The sequence below is a fragment of the Megalobrama amblycephala genome, linkage group LG3 (assembly GCF_018812025.1).
Source record: "Megalobrama amblycephala isolate DHTTF-2021 linkage group LG3, ASM1881202v1, whole genome shotgun sequence".
NCBI classification, from domain to species: Eukaryota; Metazoa; Chordata; class Actinopteri; order Cypriniformes; family Xenocyprididae; genus Megalobrama; species Megalobrama amblycephala.
The window spans coordinates 13,309,601-13,323,380 of NC_063046.1; the positions used below are offsets into that span (position 1 = coordinate 13,309,601).

At 36.5% G+C, this 13,780-nt stretch overlaps 1 long non-coding RNA gene across 1 annotated transcript; it reads left to right on the forward strand.

The window, feature by feature from the left end:
• The first annotated feature begins 228 nt into the window (after positions 1-228).
• On the forward strand, positions 229-2,487 carry LOC125264111. Its single transcript, XR_007183981.1, has 3 exons — positions 229-542; positions 773-917; positions 1,003-2,487. It is a non-coding gene; the product is annotated as an uncharacterized LOC125264111 (long non-coding RNA).
• Positions 2,488-13,780: the final 11,293 nt, after the last annotated feature.

The window sequence follows — 13,780 nt, forward strand, 5'->3', positions numbered from 1 at the left end:
TAATAAAGCTTGCAAATGGATCTCTGCCTCAGTCCCGCTTTGTTACAATATGCTTGTTTTCTGGAGTTTTGACGCATTTTATATACTTAATAAATGCTTCTTTTTATTAAGTATATACCCCCCCCAGTCTCCCCTATATATATATATATATATATATATATATATATATATATATATATATATATATATATATATATATATATATATATATATATATATATATATATATATATATATCTCACACACATCATGGAGTCAGCAACACCATCCACCCAGTCATCAGCACCAGATCCGCCCACTCGTTCGTTTCTTCTACAGCGTTCTCTTTACTTTGAAATGCAGCCTACACTCTTCACCATCGATCGAGTGGCGTTTATGATCTCTCTCCTCTCCGGCCGAGCTTTGCAGTGGGCACAATCGTTGTGGCAGTCCAACACAAGTCACCAACTCCCTTTCTGAATTTATCAGCCATTTCAAGGAAGTCTTCGGGCAGACTGTTTCAACCCTCTCCGTACACGATCAACTCTTCAACCTTCATCAAGGTACTGAACCAGTAGGCACATACACCCTACAATTCCACACCCTAGCAGCCTTAAGTGGCTGGAATGAGACAGCCCTCCTCACTGCTTTTCATTAAGGATTAAATACTGATATTCGTCAACTGATAATTTAATCCAGAAAACCATCCGGGTGTCACAATGCCTATTTGCATGCTCACTGCAACAGCCCGCTCTGCATCCTCAGCCCTCCCTAACACCTGTCACCCTTCCAGCACCAGAGCCGATGCAGACTGACTCCAACCGGACTGATTCACTCTTGCGGACTGTCAGCGGAGGACTACTAACCACCTATGCTTATATTGTGGGGGAGAAGGACACATTATAACCAACTGTCCCATTCGACCACTACGCCCAGTGGTGAGTACTATTCAACTTCCTCCACAAATTGCTCCTTTAACTAGAACTACAGTATATATCCTAAATCATCGTACTTCTGTTTCAGCACAAGCCCTCATCGACTCTGACTCAGCGGGGAACTTCATCTCTCACAACCTCCTTCAAAGGCTCAATGTCAAGAGGAAACAAAATGAAATGAAATGTTTGTTGTTTTGGGTTAAAAGAAAGGCAGAAATATTACTGAATAATGACACACAAGACAATTTAATTTAAACATCTGGATAGATGGTACACAAAGATGATCATATCTGAAAGAATAAATAAGTGAAAGCAAATTCAGACACCAGTGTCACCAGTAAATGTTCAATGAACATCAGTGAAAATAACCAAATATATTTGGCTCTTTGTTATGGTTAGCTTATTTTACATAAACCTCAGAGTCAAATATATAAAAAAAATCTTCCTTGTAACAACCTAAATCCAGATAAGATACAATCTTTTAAACACACAACCTTTGTTTACAGAGATTACTAGCAGAGCTATCAATTAATGATCTTAACATAATTTAACAGGGCATCAGGCACTGAGGATTTACAATCCCTGTTTTGAGTGAAGCAAGCGATGGAAGACGAGTGAAGTAAACGAATGGAATGTTTTAATTATATGGCTCTGATTGGGTCGGTAATGAAACCACAACATAATATTATGGCTGGCAGCAGGTCAAGGCACTGATGACCTAATCCTTGAGAGCTCTGACTTATTTACTTTCCTCCTCTTGTTTCAGGATTGAGGGAGATGGAAATGAGGACAGCAATGGTGCGCCAGCCACAGCCACCAGTGTTGCGGAAGCCCACCCTTTAGCTAAGGCCACAGACGGCATGTTTGAACAACAGACAGTTATTCAGTCAAATGATGCAGGAGTCTACAAAGTAACACTGGAGAGTCTCATTCAAATTCAGCTTTCTAACATTTGATTCACTTGAAATACTGAAGCTATACTGCTCTTGATAAAGGATTCCTCATCAAAACACACTCAGGCCTCTTGATGACAGATTATAGCATCACAGTTGACTTGAAGAAAATGTCAGACTTGTGGTCCTGGTTCTTCTCAGCGACCACTCCATAGAACGAATCAAAGATCAGAGAGGAAGAAATTAGTATGAAGGGAAGATTTAAAAAAAAAAGAGGAAGGGTTCAGAAATAGCCAGGGGAGTCTGATGGAAAAATCAACAGAAGTGGTCTACCAGAACTCCTCTAGATGTACAATTAGTGCCTGAACAAAGGTGAGAGGGTTAAGAAATTCCAGTAAGAGGAAACTTGCTTTAAATATGGTATTTAAATAATAAAAAAAAACTATAAGAGAATTATAACTAAAATGGTCACTCATTGTTACATGTTTGGTCATTTTGAGTTACTTGTGTTTCCCCTGTGACCTGTTTTTTTTCTGTTTTCCGATTAGTTCATTTGGTTCCATCTGTGTCTAGTTAATTATCTGATTAGTTTCTTTGTTTGGTCCAGGCATATAAGTCCTCAGTTCTCCCTCAGTGTTTGTCGGTTCCCGACTGTGTTACGTGTGAATTATTCCTGTTTTCAAGAGTATTATTATTAAAGGGTTAGTTCACCCAAAAATGAAAATTATGTAATTTATTACTCACGCTCATGCCGTTCCACACCCGTAAGACCTTCCATAATCTTTGGAACGCAAATTAAGATATTTTTGTTGAAATCTGATGGCTCAGTGAGGCCTGCATAGCCAGCAATGACATTTCCTCTCTTAAGATCCATAAAGGTACTACACAGAAGAATCATAACACTCTGAATTGAATGAGTCGGTTTTGTCAAATATCTTATTGCTAGTGTAAACATTAATGTTTCCTACACTTGAGAAAAATGTGAAAATATTACTCTCATGAACCGGTTCTTTTTCAATTTTTAATGAGTCAAATTTACTGTCTGGATGTAAATATACTATAAAGAAATATGCAGATTTACAACTGAGTTGTAATGTCAAATACATGACATCCTGTCAAATTAAAACAAAAGTCAAAAGACAAGACATTAATTCAAAACTGACTGCATCCGCACAAGCAGTGTGCATATGGTAGGTTGTGTGCAGAGTATTTTGCCTTAGCAAACTGTGCTACATTACTGCTGTTCTTGACTTTTTGTAAAAGTGGAGTTTTTCAGGCAATTGAAAAAATGAATATTTCGCAAAACTGCTATGGAAACAGTTTTTCCGCATTACAGGTCACCTGGTGTATGTAAAAGTCACATTATCATTCTTTAAAGATGGCGCGATATGTTTTGACAGAATACAAGACAGAATTCTTAAACTCATAAAAGAAACAATTGCAGGAATACTGGATTCTAAACAACAAATAAATGGCATAATTTATCAAGACCTCGAAGAAAATAGAAGGGAGAAACACCCAGAAACACATGGCCGCTCCCAAGTATAAGGGGCTTTCCTTGCCACCACCCACTGGCGGTAGTAGTTTAATATTTAAAATTATCACTTTGTTTTTACCATTGTTTCATATTTCTCTATTGAACAGTAAACCATGTGTCAATACATCTAGAATACATTTTATGCACCAAAAAAACAAATGACGACTTTATTCAACAATATCTAGTAATGGGTGATTTCAAAACACTGCTTCATGAAGCTTCGAAGCTTAACAAATTTTTTGTTTCAAATCAGTGGTTTGGAGTGTGTATCAAACTGCCAAAACTCTTGTTTTTTTTGGTGCATGAAAAGTATTCTCGTCACTTCATAACATTAAAGGGATAGTTCACCCAAAAATGAAAATTTGATGTTTATCTGCTTACCCCAAGAGCATCCAAGATGAAGGTGACTTTGTTTCTTCAGTAGAACACAAATGATGATTTTTAACTCCAACCGTTGCCGTCTGTCAGCCATATAATGCATGTCAATAGGAACTCCATCTATATGAGTCAAAAAAAAAACATGCACAGACAAATTCAAATTAAACCCTGCGGCTCGTGACGACACATTGATGTCCTAAGACACGAAACGATCGGTTTGTGTGAGAAACCGAACAGTATTTATATCATTTTTTACCTCTAAAACACCACGATGTCCAACTGCCCTCCACATTCGGTTAGTGAGGTCTGAAGCAAAGCGCAAGACATCACTTCCGTCATCAGAACGCATTTTTTGACCTCACTAACCGGATGCTGAACGCAGTTGGACATAGTGGTGTTTTAGAGGTAAAAAATTATATAAATACTGTTCAGTTTCTCACACAAACCAATCGTTGCGTATCTGGGGGTAAGCAGATAAACATCAAATTTTCATTTTTGGGTGAACTATCCCTTTAAGGTTGAACCACTGATATCACATAAACTGTTTTAAATATACATCTTTAGTAGCTTTCTGGGCATTGAAAGTGTTAATTGTTTTGCTGGCAATGCAGGCCTCACTGAGAATTTACTGGATTTTATGAAACCGGATATTATGAAAAATATCTTTTTTGTGTGTGTGTGTTCTGAAGATGAAAGAAGTTTTTACGGGTGTGGAACGACATGAGGGTGAGTTAATGACAAAAAATCCATTTTTGGGTGAACTAACCCTTTAAGCAGCTGAAAATGGAAGCCTTGTACATTCAAGTTACAAATGGCTGCACCCACTTGTCTCTTATGTTAAAAATAAGGTTGACAATATGGAATTCTAAAACATTCAAATATTTTATAGAAAGGTATGGTCCCACAGAAAATTCCTGTACAGTATGACATAAAAAATATTAAGGAGGGCATGTTGAGGGCAGACACTGGACAACACCACAACCTAAATGTAAACCAGTTTTATAACTTAAGGGGTTGAAGGTTCCTTGCTGGAGCCCTTCTCCCTCTCTCTCTGTTATCCTCTCTTCCTGCAGGGTTCTGGAAAGTTCAGGTTTAATGCTTCATTGACTGCAGATGTTGCAACCATTGCGAAATCTGGAGTCTCCTTTCTCTCATCGCCAGCTCATCTCCATACTTAGTCTGGTTTGGTCTCCTCTCAAAGCTCCTCTGAAGGCTGATTGAGCTCATCCCCTCAAATCGATTCTCAGCTCGTAAGATATGTTGTTGTGGTAATGATGAAACAGCATGCTTGCTGTTTCAAGTCTTTACTAGCTAATGTGATTCTGGTAAATGAAGCCACAGGCCTAATTAGGTTCTTTAGTCTGTATAAGGTCATCTTGAAGTAATTTGTGGACATTTTGAGGAAAATGTATTAAGGGGGAAGGGATAGAGAGGGTTGAACAAAGCAATGCTAACCCTTATTAAAAGAACATTTGAATTAATTTAACATCTGAGTTAAAATAAGATGGATAAGCATTTAGATAATTATCCCAATACATAGGTCACATTTATAGTATTGGCATTTAATCTATTTAATTAAAGGTAAAATTGAAATTTTACAGAGAATTAATCCGTGCAACTATATAATGAGAGAGAGAGAGAGAGAGAGAGAGAGAGAGAGAGAGAGCAACTCAAATCAATGACTCAAATCTCACCAAGTCCGTTCACCAAAAAGATTTGTTCACTTAGTGGCCATTTCTGCAGGTTACATCATTGTGCCAGTTGGTGGCAAGAAGTCACTTACTGTTCTGAGCGAGCCATTGATTCACTGTTTTGAGTGAGTCATTAAATCATTCCACATTTTACATTTTTGTTGCAAATCATTGAGCCATTCCCGACTGAAAGTATTATTATCCTTTCTTAAAACGTGTGTCTACAATCGAGTGAGCAGGTCCACTTTCAGAAATGAGGTGCCCCAGTGATTCAGTTTGTTCACTAATGCAAATCTCGTTCAGCCTCAAAACACTGGCTTTCAATATATGACAAATATAAGTTAGTGCATGGACATGAACAAGAATGATTCATTCTTTAAAAAAAAATTGTTTCATGAGACACTAACTCGGTGTCATTTCAAAGGCTGCACCCTCTGTAGGTCGCATTTGTCGGCCACATTCGTCATCGAGTATGTGTAATTTCAGAAGAGTAATTGACTGTTATTTCTTGTGAGGCATAAATGATTGTAATTTTCTTTTTACTTTGGAATGTATTGATTACATTTCCGAAATGAGGCATCCTCAATGACGTATGCAGCCAACGAAATGAGACACCGCAACTGTCAGCTATTCATTATTGCAAAAATCGCACGTGGAAGGGTTTATTTTGTAATAATGACCAGATGACTTGACTTGATCTCACTTGTAACATGGCTACGCACCAAATACAATAATTTTATTTCAAACATTTTTTAAAAATAAATATTTATTATTATTATTTTAAAATAAATTTCTTTTATTATCTAAGAAATTGGTCAGTAATATGAATATGAATAATATGAAAAGTATGAATATTTTTATAGCCATAAAAATCGGCACCATTTTACAAAATTTGACCACAGAATTCTGTGACTGACCAATCAGAATCAATTTGTCCAGAGTGCTGTACGCGATTAAAATATTTACAGTGAAGAAAACTTGACTTTCAACATCCATCTGGTCTATTAGCAGTTTGTGTGAGAGTCATGGAGAAAAAGCAATACCTCAAACTTCATGCACTCCCTTAAATTATTGGATAAACCTTCTTTGACTCTGGACTCAATTTGGACTCGATCTAATCTCACTTTCGACCCTCAACAGCTTTTGTAAATTCCTCAGTACCCCCTTCACAGATGCCACCCTGCACTGAATTTATTCACTGGCAAAACGCCTTTTGTGTTTTTACATCTCTCTCCTCTCTTCCCTTGGCCTTCTGGTTGTTGTTTTGAACTCAACAGGGAATGCCTGAAAAAATGTTTTTTTACTGCAGAACATGCCTTGAGCACATTGTTAGCGAGCAAGATTTAAAGGACCCTTTTAATCAAACCCAGATCACGGTTCACGGCAGGGTCAGCAGTCCGTCTCTGCAGGGCACTCAGGACTAGGCTACACCACGCCCACACATCTCTCAGAATCTACAAATCTGTCCTTCGTTTGGAGGTCCAGGTGTGAGGATGAGATTTTAGGTCATAAAAGCTGCTGTGCACCACCCCGCCCAACAGTCCTATGAACTGAACTGAAACTCTGAACTGCAATTATATAGCTCGACTAAATGCTGCCTATTGGCGTAGTATTTTATCAGATGCATTTTACTAACCATATTCACAAGAGGTGAATAAAAATGAAGAATGGTAAAACGACAGTAAAAAAGAAGTGCTGACGGCCTCCAGCCGCTAATGAAGGTACAATTTGTTCTTGTTGACTATTTGTGGGAATTTTGTGGGTGTCAAGAAGTTAACAACCAGATGGACTGTAACTATTGCAATGAGAATAAAGACTAATTATTATTTATCATCAATGCATGATATTTATATAAGTAATGAGCACCTTTCAAATTAATTAACAATATTTACTAACTAGATTTGAGGATAAGTGTTTGCATACTTTGCTAATGTGGAGCACAAGCAACACTGGTAGGTATAAGTATTAACAGCTAAACAGCTCCATAAATATCTTGGGTCCTAACTGAGTAAATGAATAACTTCAAATGTTGTGCTCTCTACTGCTAGTGTCATATTCCTCACCTCCAGACCCTCGTGGGTGAAGGTGTGAGATACAGAGCCCATGTACAGTACCAATAAAGAGTAAACGAGATCAAACCCGTGGAGCTGGACACTATTCCTGACTGACCTATGTGAGATCCAGATGCCTGGAAAACCATCATATGGAGATGATCAATTAGAGCATTATTTCTGAACTGGTGTCATGCCCCAAAAAATGGGTCACAGTAGAGCTGCACGATTAATCATTAAAAGAATGTGATCTTGATTCAAACACCCACACAATCTAATTCCTAAATGACATGATTCTTTTATGTCTGTTAAAGGTGCAGTGTGTTAATTTTAGCGGCATCTAGCGGTGAGGGTGTGAATTGCAACCAACGGCTCAGTCCACCATTCACCCCTCCCTTTCGAAGCACATAGAGAAGCTACGGTAGCCGACAAAGGACAAAGATGTTGTCGTCTGAGACAGCAGAGAGTAGCCAGTCAAACAAACATGCTCTGTAAATCAGTTTGTCTGTTTAGGGCTACTTTAGAAACATGGCGGCACAGAATGGCGAATTCGATGTAAGGGGACCTGCGGTGTATGTAGATAGAAATGGCTCATTTTAAGGTAATAAAAACATAACGGTTCATTATGTAAGGTCTTAGTTATACACCACTAAAAACAAAGTTATGTATATTATATTGCATTTCTGTCAATAGATCCTCCTAAATATTACACACTGGACCTTTAAACCTTTGACGAAATCACACCGGAACCAAACGGTAAAAAAAACTGAGAAAAAATGATGCTAAAAGCAAAGAATAAAATATGTTTTCATGCATGTTAGGTAGCAAAATAAATACTAGGAGGAAATGCTTAATGTCAATCAATATTTTGATTTATGACCGCCTGGTCCATCATGTGATTATAATTATTATTATTTTTTTTTTATTTTTTTTTATAGAGCACTGATACTTTGCAATCAATTATTAATACAAAAAAAAATTAAAGGACATCATCAATTACAGAATATAATTTTGAGTTATTAGATATAATAGTGAAAGTTGATTCTGGTTGCTGTTGTGTTATACACAAACTAGAAAACATTTAAGTCCATGTTTCTTAGTCGTGTTTTTGCACTTACAAATATTACTGTGGTGGTACTACGGTAAAGTTATAGCATCAATAATATCATGATACTTTGATATGATTACCATGCAGTATGCCATGGCACTTAGACTGTGTTTCATTGTAATTCAAAGAATAATGTATGGTACCTGTAAAACAAAGTTTTTCTTTCTACATACACAACACAAGGGTGAGTTCCAGTAACCTAAAATTGCCCTGTTGATTACTGTTCTGATCCATAACATATGGCACACCTTGAGTAGGTAAAACTAGCAGACTGAAGATGTCTGAGAGGTAAAAAAAAAAAAAAAAAAATAGAGGGAAAGAGAGAAATGGAAAAACATTCATACAATGTTCTTTTTCTAAATCTGCAGTATTCAATCGAGAACAGGCGCCTGTGTCTCAGGTATCTTGGACAGTATAGTGGAAATTGAATACCTTGCCATACTGTAGTATGAACATGAATAAGAGATGTGGGTTTGAGAGCTGCATGTGCAGTTTGAGTGATGACAGGTGGAACAGAAAAGAGGCATATGGATCCACATGGAATCCTGCAAAGTTCTCAACACAAAGAGAAAATCCAGCAGCATAACTTTCCTTGAACCCTAAGAGGAAAATTGATTTAAAACCATTCTCAAATGCTAAATAACTATCCTCTAAATCCGGTCTAGACTGAGGAGTCCTTTCATTCAAGGGATGTGGTACATTAATTAGCTAGAGTTCACTGATTACAACTATTAGTCTACAGTTATTTATTATGTTAATTTTTTAAATAATTTGGATTAGAAAATGTTTAATTTACGCTAATAGCAGGCTTTTCATAATAAACAAAACAATAAAACTATTCGCTTAAAAGGGCAATATGTAAGATTTTATATCAAAATATCCAAAAACCACTTGCACAGTGTTATATATTTCATTCAGTTGTGTACTTACATTATCCTAAATGTTTCCAAGAATTCCCAATTTTAAATAGTGCCGTCCCTTGCCACTTGTCGCCTGTCAATGACATAATATCTGCGTTATAACTGGTTTCCGCTTGTACTGCATAGTAACCATGGCAACAGACGTGGACAGCTGCGTAACGTCAAAGAATATACACTAACAAGAAGCGACACTTAATAGAACGTTCCATTGGAACCAAAGAGCTTAGAACCTAAGTGTATATTCTTTGTTGCAACACCGGCGCCCAGCAGCAGCCCTGCGTTTCCGCCATTTTGGGGTGAAAGCAAGTCGGCAGTCCACTAGTTTCTATGGTAATACCAGCTGCTTTGTTAAAAGAAAACGTACATTAAAGCTAAAATCCAACCTGAATGATGACAACACAGAATAAAATACTATCATTAGTGATCATCAAATCCTTTTAACAGTTTTATTTTACAGACTTTGCATAAGCCTTCCACTTTTTTTACAAAACCTTTTTGCTCTCTAGAAACCCAGTCAGTTTGGGTTAAAACTCTTTATAAGATCTAGTATTAGCATTAGGCTTAAAGACACTAAATTAATACCAACATATGAAATTAAATTAAGGACATGCATCAGGAAAATTGGGAATGTTGGACAATAAATATATGAATATAACAGCTTGATTTTGCAGTGTTGTCTAATGTCCGTTAAAGCAAAAGTGTCCAAAAGTGGGAATTATGCGATAACGGACACAGCAATGCATCATGTATAAGATCATTATGTTTGTAGCGTGAACCATTAAAACGTATAGCCTATTTCAATCTATAGTTTCTATTGCGCTTCTGATTTGGCTGTGAAATTCATCGATTTTGAGTGTGTAAGATGTGAAAGTTTCTATGGTCCAGTAAGTATTTTCAGCCCATAATGGCGGGCGCGACCGGAGAGCCATCTAGAGGCTGTTACCCAAAAAGTATCGCCTCTTTTTTCTAAGCTCTTTGGTAAGGTCTAGCTGCACGTTGTTGTTTCATTCAAACTTTATGGACCATGGCAAGCAATCTTTGGGACAAAAGGAGAAATAAAACGAGAATCTTTGCGACAAACGTCGAATTGACAGATGCCGCTCATGCACGTTATTAGGCAGGTAAGCAAATGTAGGCTACTTAAGACGATGTTATATAGCTCAACACGATGAAATATTAGAATATCATCAGTATGATATTCTAATGTTCATCTAGCTTACTGTTAGTCTCATACAGCCAACAAACTAATACATAGAATAACATTACAACTTTCAACACACTCAAATGCAGTTTAGTATGATAGTGTAATGTTAGGGCAAGTGAAACAGCATTGCGTTACCTCACAATTTTAATTCGTCAAATAAACTGACCTGTGTGAGTATTTCAGCACTTGCGAGTAGTTCAGTAGAATGAATTGTCCTCTTTCCTTTACATCCCCCGGCCAGCACTCGCGTGGCACTGATTTCTGTCTCTCATTAACAATCGCGCCCGCGATTCTCGGCCACGCCCTGCTTCGTGCCACAGTTATGTTAAAAATCATGACTGCATTCACACTCATCCATTAACATTATTTCCCCATAAACATTATTTATTTATTTATTATTATTATTAGGCTAGAAAATGTGTTACAGAGACATCACAGTATATAACATCAAATATGTAACAAATAAAGGTACACTGGGGGGTTGTAAAAGTTTACAATTTTTTAAAGTTTTAACTGCTTTTTGTTTCAAAGAATAGTCAATATAATGTTCAAATTCTCTCTTAAAAGATATAAAACAGGGTTTTTTGCAAGAAAACTTGCATTTATGAATATGAAACTTTGCCATCAAAAGTATCACGTTTTTTATATAAATCTGGTTGCGCTTGTTTCTACAATCCTCCATATGACCAAATATTACATCCTTCCATAACAGCACAAATTGGTTATCAATATTTTTTGCTATAAAATCACAAATATTTTGCCAAAATGGTCTTACCAATGGGCAGTGCCAGAACAGATGAATACAGTTTCAGGGCAATTGTCACAGAAAGTGCATTTAACTTCAGTATCATTTTTAAATTTTACAAGGTAATGCTTCACTGGGTAAATCCTATGTATAACTTTAAATAATACCTCTTTGACTTTGTTTGTAATTAAATATTGATTAGGTAAACCAGACCTTTTTCCAAGAACTGTCAACCGATTCCAATAAGAGTAAATATAAGGCAAACACATAAAATTTCTTTGAAATAACTCTCTTATAGATCTGTTTTTTGAATTAAGAGAAAAACAAATATCACCTACATAAGAGTTAATTATAATAAATGGGGACCATTGTTGACTGTTAATTCTTTTCTGAGATCTGAACAGCATGCAGACTTTAGAGGATATTGCTCCAAAAACTTTTGCATAGTCCCCTGGTGTTACAGGAATCTTATAATATGCCAAAAACTCATTATAGGTGAAAAGAAAACCATTTGAATTAAATAACTTATCCACCAATACGATGTTATTATCAAACCAATGTTTCATAAAAAGTGATTTGTGTTTATATAAAAGTTCCTTATTATTCCATATATAATAATTATGTGGTGAAAGGTTATGTTTGTAAATCAATGACCATGATAAAAAGGCCTGGCGATGAAATTGCGATAGTTTCAACTATATTACATCAATATTACAATTTTCCCCTATCTGCGAAAAAATACAGATTGTGCTTTTAAGTTGCGTCCATAATAGAAAATTCAAATAAAATAATAACTGAACATTAAAGGTGTGAGATTTTGAGGTGCATTCACACAATGTTGAAATTATCATAATTTCAAGGTTTCAACTTGTAAATATTATTCAAGTCCTTGTAGAGCTCATAATTACATCTTGTGAAATGGGACTTTTTTGGGAGCTTCTATTTGTACCACTTGACCCTCCAGATTCATTTAGCCAAAAAAAAAAACCTTTGTTTGTTTTTTTTGCATGGATGTTAATGGAGAAGAGGCTTCACTACACTGAATAAACCACTTTTGTGAGGAAATAGCTTATCCCCTACTGGAAAAAACAAGTCAAGCTGGTAGCTTGTCCAAGCTGGTTTAAGCTGGTTTTCCCTTACGGAACAAAAATATGGGAATATACTGCAAAATATAATGCAATATATTACATAATACGTTTCCATATATGGAAAAACACACATTCACAGAATGAGTTACGATCAGTGATTACAACAGACTTCTAGTTCCCAGCATGCTTTTGCTTCTGACTGTTAAAGGAGAGTAAAAGTTAAAATTAAGTGTTATTTCATGTGTTTTGCTCAATATTAATATAAGGGGAGATCTGTTAGTGTTTCTATAAATGTTCTATTATTTTGGAATTTAAAAGGTTTTCTGATATGTGTGATTTTTTGGGGTTACCACTGAATGAAATTAACTTTAATTTTATTAAAATGAGAATCAGCCTGTGCTGACCTGTTTTAGACTGAAATATAGAAATATAATTTATGTGCCAATCAGCACACAATAAAACATAAAACAATGCGGATCAGACGATCTGCTGTGATTACAGCCTACAGATTTATTTAAATGCCCGATCGACAAATATGTCTGTGATTGTTTGCAATGCCTGAAAAACACATTGTAAATAGAAACCTTTATGCCAGGGCAGTAGATCTAAATCGAATGCTTCAATGCACTCACAATTAGTTAATCTCAGCAGATGTATTCTTAATTTTACAAATAGGCCACTGACAAAAATTCCATTTGCACACACTTCAACCAATGCCTTACCTGGTGAACTATAAAGTGATGTCCATCTAATGTGCATTTTTCATTCTTGACTCTTTCCAAACACAACTGGAGTTGAAGGGGATAACATATTTAGCCCACAGGGTAAAGGAGGGGGACAAAGTCCAAATCACCAGACCAAATGGGTTCAACCACTGGGATGCACAAAGTCTCGGAACATTTAAAGAAGCAAGAAATCAAAAAAAGCCACATCTGACTCAGAGAAGGCTTTTACAGGGCCCTCAGGAGGAGTTTGAATCCATACAACAGTGTGGTCTGGAAGAGTGACCATCCAAGAGAGGGATTCTGTCATTGGTGGAGAAAGAATGGAGAACGTGAAAGAAAGGGAAAAGCCATAAATCATTCTTACAGGGACAGCCTTTGTGGTTCAAACCTGATGGGAGACTGTAATTTATCAAACATTTTATAGCAGAATGATGGACCTGTGGTGGGCTGAGCAGTTTTAATAGCTGATTTTACTTTATACATTATGGGTGTGGTTTCAACCTGTAAACATGAGGACAGTTGACTG